Below are 9340 nucleotides of genomic sequence, written 5' to 3'. Positions count from 1 at the left end.
CGAGGTAAGAGCCAACGCTGTGATGGCTCTTGAGCCTTCTGACTGGAAGCCCTGTGGACCTGAGTCCTCGCACTCTTCCTCCAGCATCCTCAGGCAAGAATGAAAAACTGTTGAGTGTTTACAGGCTGGATCTGGGCTCAAAAAACCTTCATGAACTTCTTTTGAAGTCTACTACCATCTGAAAAATACATGATAATTTCACATTCTATACCACTACAGAATTGAATTGACACAATGTGGAAAATTTCAGCTGCTTAAATGTTCAAGTGGCATTTTTACATGGAACTTCAGAGAAGCACACTATTGCACCTCAAGTAGCTTCTGGTATCCCTGGCAACCAGTTTCCAGCTGGAGACTAAAAGGTCATATGATGTTAGAGCCGGGGCACATAGGCTTTTCAGGATACTATTCTGGGAATATCAAGGTCCTAGATATAAGTATTCATGCAGAGAGAACTGTCCGCGCACAGTGCATGTCTGCAATAGAATATTGTCATCCCAAGCTTAGATACCCTGCATTGAGAAGACAAAGCAAAACAAAACAAAACAGGAGAGAGGAGAAGATAAGACCCAAGAAAGCACAAATAAAATAAAATAAAATAAAATAAAATAAAATAAAATAAAATAAAATAAAATAAAATAAAACAAGAGAAACTGCAGAAAAATACCTATGAATAGCCACAGTCCCAGGGCTGGTTGACAAATGGTGAAGGAAAGTTCAGCAATGGGCTAAGGAAGAAAGAAGAAAGAGAGAGATTTAGGCAGTAAGACTGGGATCTTGGAGGGTAAAACCTGAGTTAAGGATAACGTCTGCGGCAAGTCAAGAAGCACAGTGTGTACAGGAGACAGAGCCCCATATGGGAATGACTATGAGCTTGGGTTTAGTCACATCCTGAGGGATCTTGGGCTCTTAGGATAAAAATGGCTTCCCGGGAATGTGAGTACAAAGTTCATAATGATAAGCAATCAGCTCCCATCTTATCGGCAAATTCCTAAATTCTAACCAATTGTGGAAGCCAGTCACCTCTCTGTGCTGTATGGAGTGGAGGCAGGATAGAGAGGCTGGAGAGCTGTGGTGACATGGGAGGGGGGACATCTTGAAAAAGAAATGAGGTCCTTCATCTTGGGGGTGTTGTGAGAAAGGCGGGAAATGTCAGATCCCCCAACTCTGCTTCATACTAGCTCGGTCTGAAAGTCTTTGTTCAGCAAAGCCACGAATCCTGGTGTGCCTAAGAAGAAAGGGGACTCTCTGGATGGGGTCCGGGAACGGAATAGAGCTGTGCCTCCCATCCTATCACTACAGACAGTTATGTAGCCAGCCTGAGATGGCTGTCCTTAGAATTGCCCCAGAAGGACAGCTCTTGGCTGCTATCTGGAAACTTGCCTGGTGAACACCTACATGAACGTGGCTTATGCTATCTGTCTTCCTTCTAAGATGCTAGAAACGTTAAGCATGCCCAGGAGAAAGTATCTATGCAATAACCCTGATAATGTATTCTGAGTTCTGCAACTCCCATGTCCCTGGAGGAATCACCTGTCACAGCTTGTCATGACTTATCGTTGGAGACATGGAGCCCAGCTGGCTCCTGGCTCTCCTTCGCCTCTGCTTCCCCTCCCTCCTCTGTTTGCCCTTTGACGTTACACACGGTCCTTTAACTGTAACGAATCTTCGCCCCTAGCTGAATTGTTACTATAGGCTGAGTCCGGAGCCATTCTAGCAAATTACCAAGCCTGAAGTAAACTTGGGGACATCAACATCCCTTCTTCTGGACGGAGGTGACACACTCAGACTCTGGATCTGCATGGGTCTCTGCTCTGTTGTTCACCCATCTCTAGACACTACGGTTGCAAATGAAGATATTACTTGAAGATGTTCAAGGAAAGCCTGGAGCATCTCGTGGAAACAGAGTTTTGTAAGAGAGGTGTGACCCCACAGCTCTGATGGCCTGTGACTGAGCCCCGTGAGCTCTGCTACACGCCTCAACCTGAGCGGCTCGGCTCTGGTGTTTGAACAAGATGCTGGGTGGTGACTCTGTGGCCTGTAAGCACCTATTAGTTCTGACAGTCTGTGACTCTGCGATTGCTTCATGTGGGAATAGCCTGGAATTCTGAGATAAATCCCAGTGAGGAAACAAAGACGGACGGTCACAAGACCTGTAAAAAGAGATGCAAAGAGAATCTCCCAGCCCTGGCCAGCATCCAGAGGGGCCCCAATTAACATGTGACGAGTGACAAAGGATATGCTGGAGACTTTTGATCTTATCCGAGTGCTGTCCAGGTCCAGCATCGGCTCCTTCTCCCAGCCAGGCCCTGGCTCCAGGGGTCCCAGTCATAAAGGTGTGTCAGGGAGGATCTGCTAGGCACGCGATGGTTCCTGGGCTGGTGCTTTTAGGCACTGCCAAGGATGCCACCCTAAGAAGAAGGAGGTATGGTGGCCTTTGTATGTCACAGTGGATTTTTGGTTTGTTTTTGGTACCACGCCTTATAATACATTATCATGAACTGGGGTTAAAAAACAAAACAAAACAAAACAAAACAAAAAAACCCACAGCCCAGCAAGCCCTTCATTGTCTATCCCATCAGCTGAGGACAAACTTCCTTCCCTTGGTTAGCATTAATCACATTATTTATGGTTTCTATTCTTTCCAGAATATTCTTCACTCCTCTCAGGAAAACTTCACTTTGCCAGAATTAATATCAACCATCCTATCCAGCTACAAGTGGGAGAATTTTGGATAAAGAGAGCATAGTTTCCTTCCTATATATAAAGATGTAGGTTGGTGTTTCCCACATTGCCAGAAACCACTCAAGTCTAAACTCTGCTTTTCCTAGAATCTGGATTTTCTGGGAAGTTTATGAAGGATTTTCTATTTTCTTCTTAGTTTCACCTCAGTTCTAGTCATTCAAACCAGAATCATCATCCTTTCCTTTCTTTATAGAGCAACCATGATTCTAAATTATTACAGTCCAGAAAGGCTGAGTTTCAAGTGTTGTTAGTAGACCTCTAAGACTGGAAGCAGTCTCCTAAGCACTTTCCTCCAACACAGCATCCTTCCTTGGGAGTCTGCTTAAGTGTCCCACAGCCTGCCAGGAATGATCCCTGAAACTCATAGAATCTCTGTCTGTCTGTCTGTCTGTCTGTCTGTCTGTCTCTGTGTATGTGTGTGTGTGTGTGTCTCCCTCTCCCCTCTCTCTGTCTCTCCCCATTCCTCCCTTCCTTCTTTCCCTTCCCTCTCTTCTTCCTTTTTCTTTTAGCAGGCCTGGAATGGAATGTGCTATATAGCTCAGAATGTCTTCATAGTCCCAGCAATCCTCCTGCCTCAACCTTCCAAATGCTAGGATTATAATCATAAGCCACTTCAGGCTCTACTCTGATTCTGGGCCAAACTGAGGCCATCTTGTTTGTTTGTTTGTTTGTTTGTTTGGGTTTTTTTTTTTTTTTGGTTTTTTGGATTTGGTTTTGGGAGACAGGGTTTCTCTGTGTATCCCTGGCTGTCCTGGGACTCACTCTATAGACCAGGCTGGCCTCGAACTCAGAAATTCACCTCCCTTTCCTCCCAGAGTGCTGGGATTACAGGCGTGCGCCACCACCGCCCGGCTGTTTGTTTGTTTTTATAGATTGAGAATTTCATAATGCACATAAGGTGTTTTGATCAAGTCTCCCCCCACCTGTTTCCTCTCCTTCCACTCCTTCCTGTTCATACTGTCACGATTCCCCACCACATGTATTCTATCTTTTTATAAAAACTCGTGAAGTCCACTTAGTGCTACCAGTATGTGCAGGAACATAAGGCCATCTCCCAGAGCAAGGGTCACCTCAGGAGCCAGATCCCTGAAGGAAATGGGCCCCCTCTTTCCCAGCAGCCCTCAACTGCCAACAACTGGAGGCCAGTGTAATTTGTGTTTCCACATAACTTTGCATATGCGGTCAGTTAGTAACATGTCTGAATGTCATTTTCTTACCCATAACATAGAGGTACTCTGAGAGGAAAACATAACTTTTTGTTAGTCACATTGGGCCTCAAGCCTGTGGCAGAGCAAATCGTAAGTAAGAGGTGGTTTGAGCTTCAGCTCCCCTCAGTTTCTCGAGCTCTGATTTTTGAAGCCCCACAATACCGAGATCTGCCTTTTTCTAAAGTTCTCTTTTGTATTTTATTAACGTGTTTCTTTGTTTTTATTTCCCATGGGCTAGCCTGGGCTTACTGACCTGTGTGTGTTCCAACCATCCTTCTGCACTTCCTGCTCACCCGTTCTTTTTCATTCATTAAAATCTTTTTTTCCCTGCTAGACAGTCTTAATTATGCCAGGGTGGCTGTGGACTTCCCAACCAACAGCATAGCCAGGATGAGCTTGGGCTTCCAGTGCTGCTGTCTCTAACTCCCAGGTTTAAAGACCACAGGCATGAGCCCCCCCACCCCCACCTCCCACCCCCACCCCCTACCCCCACCCCCCACCCTCCCACCCACCCCCACCATGCTCAGTGGGTGTGGTGCAGACAGGAGAGCACCCTACCCTCTAAGTTACACCCCCAGCTCCTCACGCATCCTTCACAGGACTTCCTCAGTCCATCAGTTCACACCCACAGTGAGATTAACAGATCAGACATCCTTCTCCCCTCAGAAAAAACACTTTAAGTTTCTGTTTCAGTGAGTGAGCCACTGGCATTTGAAGGTTAACAAAAGATTCTATGAAAGGGGTTGTTGTTTTCTGGTTTAGTTCTAAGCTTTGCAATACACGTGTAACGAGGATACAAAGCCAACTGAGGTTTCTATAGAGCCAATTTCCTTTTTTCTCCATAAGCCACATGCTTGTTAGATGTTTCTTTCTCTGGGTTTCTTCCTTTTCTGGTTCCACCAATTCTGGCAGGGACAACAATGGCTCATTGTGTACTATGGTGGTTTTCTGGGATCTGCAAGGGAAACATGAACATGGAATCTCTATCACAAATCTAACCGTGAAGGCTCTAAGGTGAAGGAAACAAGAGCTCTAAATGTAAGATTCAGAAATCTGCAAGGATTAGCCATCAGATACACACAGATGCAAACCATAAGGAAATATCTGCTCACACCTCCCTCACCTCACCTCCCCCCCCCTCTCCCGCCCTGGGCCTGCAGATCATCAGAAAGGCAGATGGTGACACTCACAAGCTTAGAGAGAAACTGCAGGTGGACATGTAAACTTGTGCAACCACTTCGGAAAACAGGCTGGTGGGTCCTCAAACTGTTAAATCCGGAGCTGCCACATGATGTGTTCACTTCATTCCTAGATATGTACCAGATGAAGATGTCCACACACGTACATAGATATTCACATTAACACTGTTCAAAACTGACAAAAGGGAGAAGCAAGGTGGGTGGCCACGAAAGGAGAAGCAGGTAAGTATAACGGGATTAGTCACGCAATGTGATACTCTCTGTCAATTAAAAGGATAAAAGAAAATGGGGCAGTAAAACCAAAGTGCTAAACAAAAAAGCCAAGTACAAAGGACCGTGGACTGTACTGCTCTTTTCATACAAAATATTCATAGTAGACAAATTTATAGAGACCCAAAAGAAATCAGTGGTTGCTCTGGGCTGAGGAGTATTGAGGAGACACAAAGGTGACTGCTAAGGAGAGCTGGGACCTTCACAGAGGCATGAAAATATCCTGAAGTCACTTGCTGAACTCTGTGAGGCCTAAAAAGCATTTAATTATATATTTCGAGTGAGCTTACTGGTATATGAATTATATCTCCATACAACAATTAAAAATAAAAAGAGCAGTGCAGGATCTCATCTGCATAATAAGACCGTTCTGGTTTCATTTCTCTTTTAGTGACAATTACAATTTAGAAATTACAATTTCTGTTTGCAATTACAAGTTAGAGTCCGTTAATGAGGGGAAGGTCGAGGAAAAGAACTTAAGCTGTTAGTCATATCATGTCCACAGTTGGGAGAAAATTAAAATGAAATGTATCCAGGCCGCCTGCTTGCCTGACCCCTCTGGCTTGTCCTGCTCAAGAAGTGGTGCCACCCACAGTAGACTCGGTCTTTCCATATATGTTAACGATCAATCTACAGACATATCACAGGCCAACCTGAACTAGGCAATCCCTCATTTGGGCTCTCAGGTAATTTTAGGTTGTAGCAAGGTGATATTTAAAACTAATAATAACAAAGACCAAGACTAAAAAAAAAAATAATAATGTGAATAACTGAATTCCCCTGACACCCATATATACAATTCAAGGAAAACATTCTAGGAAAACCAAAACCTTCAGCCACAGACAAAGTGGATCATCTAACAAGATATTTTTTTGTCAACTCTCTATTGTTTTGTTGGTATTTGCTCTGGGACTGGGACTGTCATGCAGCCAGTAGAGTGTTCCCTCAGTATGCATGAAACACTGGGTTTTATTCCCAGCACTGCATAAACCAGCCATAAAAGTGCACTCCCATAATCCCAAAAACCAGGTAGAGACAAGAATAGCAGAAATCTCCTCACAGGCCACCATGGCACAGGCAGCAGTGGCAAAGCATGGGGTAGCTGGTGTATTTGCATGGGGTAGCTGGTGTATGTGCTCTGCTGGCTACTGAGAGATGTGTAGGGGCGGCATTTCCAACAGATTTTAAAGCTGGCATTAATAGAAAGGTTTTGAGGGAGAAAATGAGACATGACTGAGAGCATGGGAGTGGGCTTCACCAAGAAGAAGTTTAATTTACAAGAGTCATACAAAAGGGTTTGGTGATTTCCAAGAGCTGCTAAGTCATTTAAATGAGACGATAGAGTGTGTTCTGATGCATACCTGACAAGACTACAGCTGATAAGGCACATCTTTAGATAACAGGGATGAAGGAAGTTGGGGTACCTTCAGTCGATTAGACAGAATTAATAGTCTTGTTTGTGAGAAAATATGTGGAGAGGAGAGAGGCCCCACATGAGATCTTAAACATTCAGGTCTTGTGCTGGTTTGTTGTTATATTTTTAAAATTATATCTATGTCATCTATCTAGCATCTATCTATTTGATCTGTCATCTATCTATCTATATCACCTATTATCTATCTGTGTATGTGTGTGTGTGTGTTTGTGTTTGTGTTTGTGTGTGTGTGTGTGTGTGTGTGTGTACATGTGACAGAGGATGACTTGTTGGAATTGGTCCTCTTCTGTTCATCATGTGGCTACTGGAGATCAAACTCAGGCCTCTTAAGCATGGCAGCCATCTTCTCAGGCCTATATTGTTCCTATGTCTATAACCTTGACAGTATATGCTAATTCTATTAGAATCCTTGATTTTCAGCTGGCAAGAGGTTTCTGCCAGACTCTGGAGTGAACACCCGGCTCCCCCTGCTTTGCCCCCCCATATCCTCACAGTTTTCCTGCTTTTGTCTCTGTCCTCAGAAGGAAAAAAACATCTTCTGCAGAAATAGCTCCCTAAATTTATAAGAAGTCTGTAAGTAGCGTTGGGACCACCACTTGGTACGAGAGGCCAAGCTTACTGCGGGAGACTCACAGGCTGGGAAGGTTCTCCATTTCAAGGAAATCCCTTAGGTTAAACTAAAAATCCCTAGACCAGATGCTGGGGGTGGCTCATATCTGTACCCTCAGTACTCATGAGGCAGAGGTAAGCGGAATATAGCCATTTGGAGCCAACCTGGGCTACACAGGGAATGTGACTCAGATCACACCCACTTCTTACAGCCCCTGTAAAGGAACCGACAAGCTTGTCTGTGTGTCTCTAAGCCCATTCCAGACTCCCAGGCACCACCATTGCATCCTCAGTCCTGCAAGGACAGTTACAAGCTCAGGCAGTAGGTATTTGGAACATCAGAACTGCTGGTAGTACATCACCCACCTGTATAATGGGTACACACCCTAATTAAAGGAGCCTTCCCGCCACCCCCACCCCACACACATCCCTAGGTCACATTCCTTCCTTAGACTTCTTCTCTATCTCCTCCTGCTCTCAGGAATTCAGGGCTGCCTGGTTGCAGGTCTGTCCTGTTGACTATTCATGAGTCTTATGGCTCCCTTATGGCATGAAACGCTCCCTTCCTCTAAGTTATATGAAAAGGGGCCTCCACCCTATCTGATGGCCCTAAACTCTTATTAACGTCCCTGCCACACAGATGTCTGTCTGTTCATGGCACTAATTACTCTCCTAATGATCTCTTATCCAAAAGGATGATCTATCTTTGTGTCTCTCTTGAACTTCAAAACAGAAACTTCTCAATGAGTTAAAAGCCAGCCTGGGCTACACAGCAAGAGCCTCAAAAAGCTGAAGAAAGAAAAGCCCCAGGCTATGCACAGCTAAGAATATGGTTACAACAGTCTAAACTTCAAAGCAAGCAAGCGTCACATTGGGGTGTCAGTCTGGATGACACGGCAGTTTCGTGGAAGGCGGGTCTGAGAGGCTTCTGCATTGCTGACTTTACATTGGTTTGGGATCCTGAGCAAAGAGGATGCACTGGATTCCCGTAATCCAATCCTGGCTGTGTAAGCTACATTTCCAAGGAAGCCCCCAAGGGACAAGGGAGGCCATGATGAGCTTTCGGAGTTGCCATCAAGGGATGCTCTATTTGAGTAAGTGCTTATCATCACTGACTAAGCACCGAGTGTCTCAGTTCTGCTGATCTAGAACCTCACAGGGGCGTTGGCTTCTCACCACTCTTTATTTGGGAAAACATGAAATTGTATCTTCCTGAGACAAAACACAAAATTAATCCCAATCAACTCGCCTTCTAGAAGGTGCATCTGCTGAAATAGTCATAAAACTGTCCCAAGATACATATAAAACAATAGTCATTACCACAGGACTGTTGACCAAGAGTAGAAAATGGTGGTCGTGTCCACGGTCACTAATGGGTTGATTACATGTGTGTCTAGCTCCTCCTGAAGCTTGTCATTTGTTGTGACATCAGTCCTATGGGATGAGCATTGCTTCAGTGGCATGGAGAGATGGTGTTACTAGCCAAGGTTTCATACTTGGGTTTCAACTTTGGATATCTGGCAAACAAGCTAACTAGCACCCTTACTGCTTCAGTATTCACATCTGTTATCCATTCTTTGATTCAACCAGTATCTATTAAGAGTAATCATGCTCTGGGGTGCCATTCTGCTAAACACCAGAGACACAATAAACAAAAACAGGTTGAGTCCCTACCCTCACTGACATCACAGTGAGGACATATGAAAACGCAGAACGCAAACCATGAGCGGAAGAAGAAAGTCGCACAGTGCTTTTCTAGTGAGGCAGAAAGTTAAAGTCAGACATATGTGACTGAGAACATAAGGAACCAGCTCAAGGACCAGCACCAAGACCATCCAAGGATGGTTGTTTGGTTCCAGACAGCTGGACAAAGA

This window comes from Apodemus sylvaticus, chromosome 5 (genome assembly GCF_947179515.1).
Source record: "Apodemus sylvaticus chromosome 5, mApoSyl1.1, whole genome shotgun sequence".
In the NCBI taxonomy this organism is placed as follows: domain Eukaryota; kingdom Metazoa; phylum Chordata; class Mammalia; order Rodentia; family Muridae; genus Apodemus; species Apodemus sylvaticus.
This window is presented reverse-complemented; position numbering follows the sequence as displayed.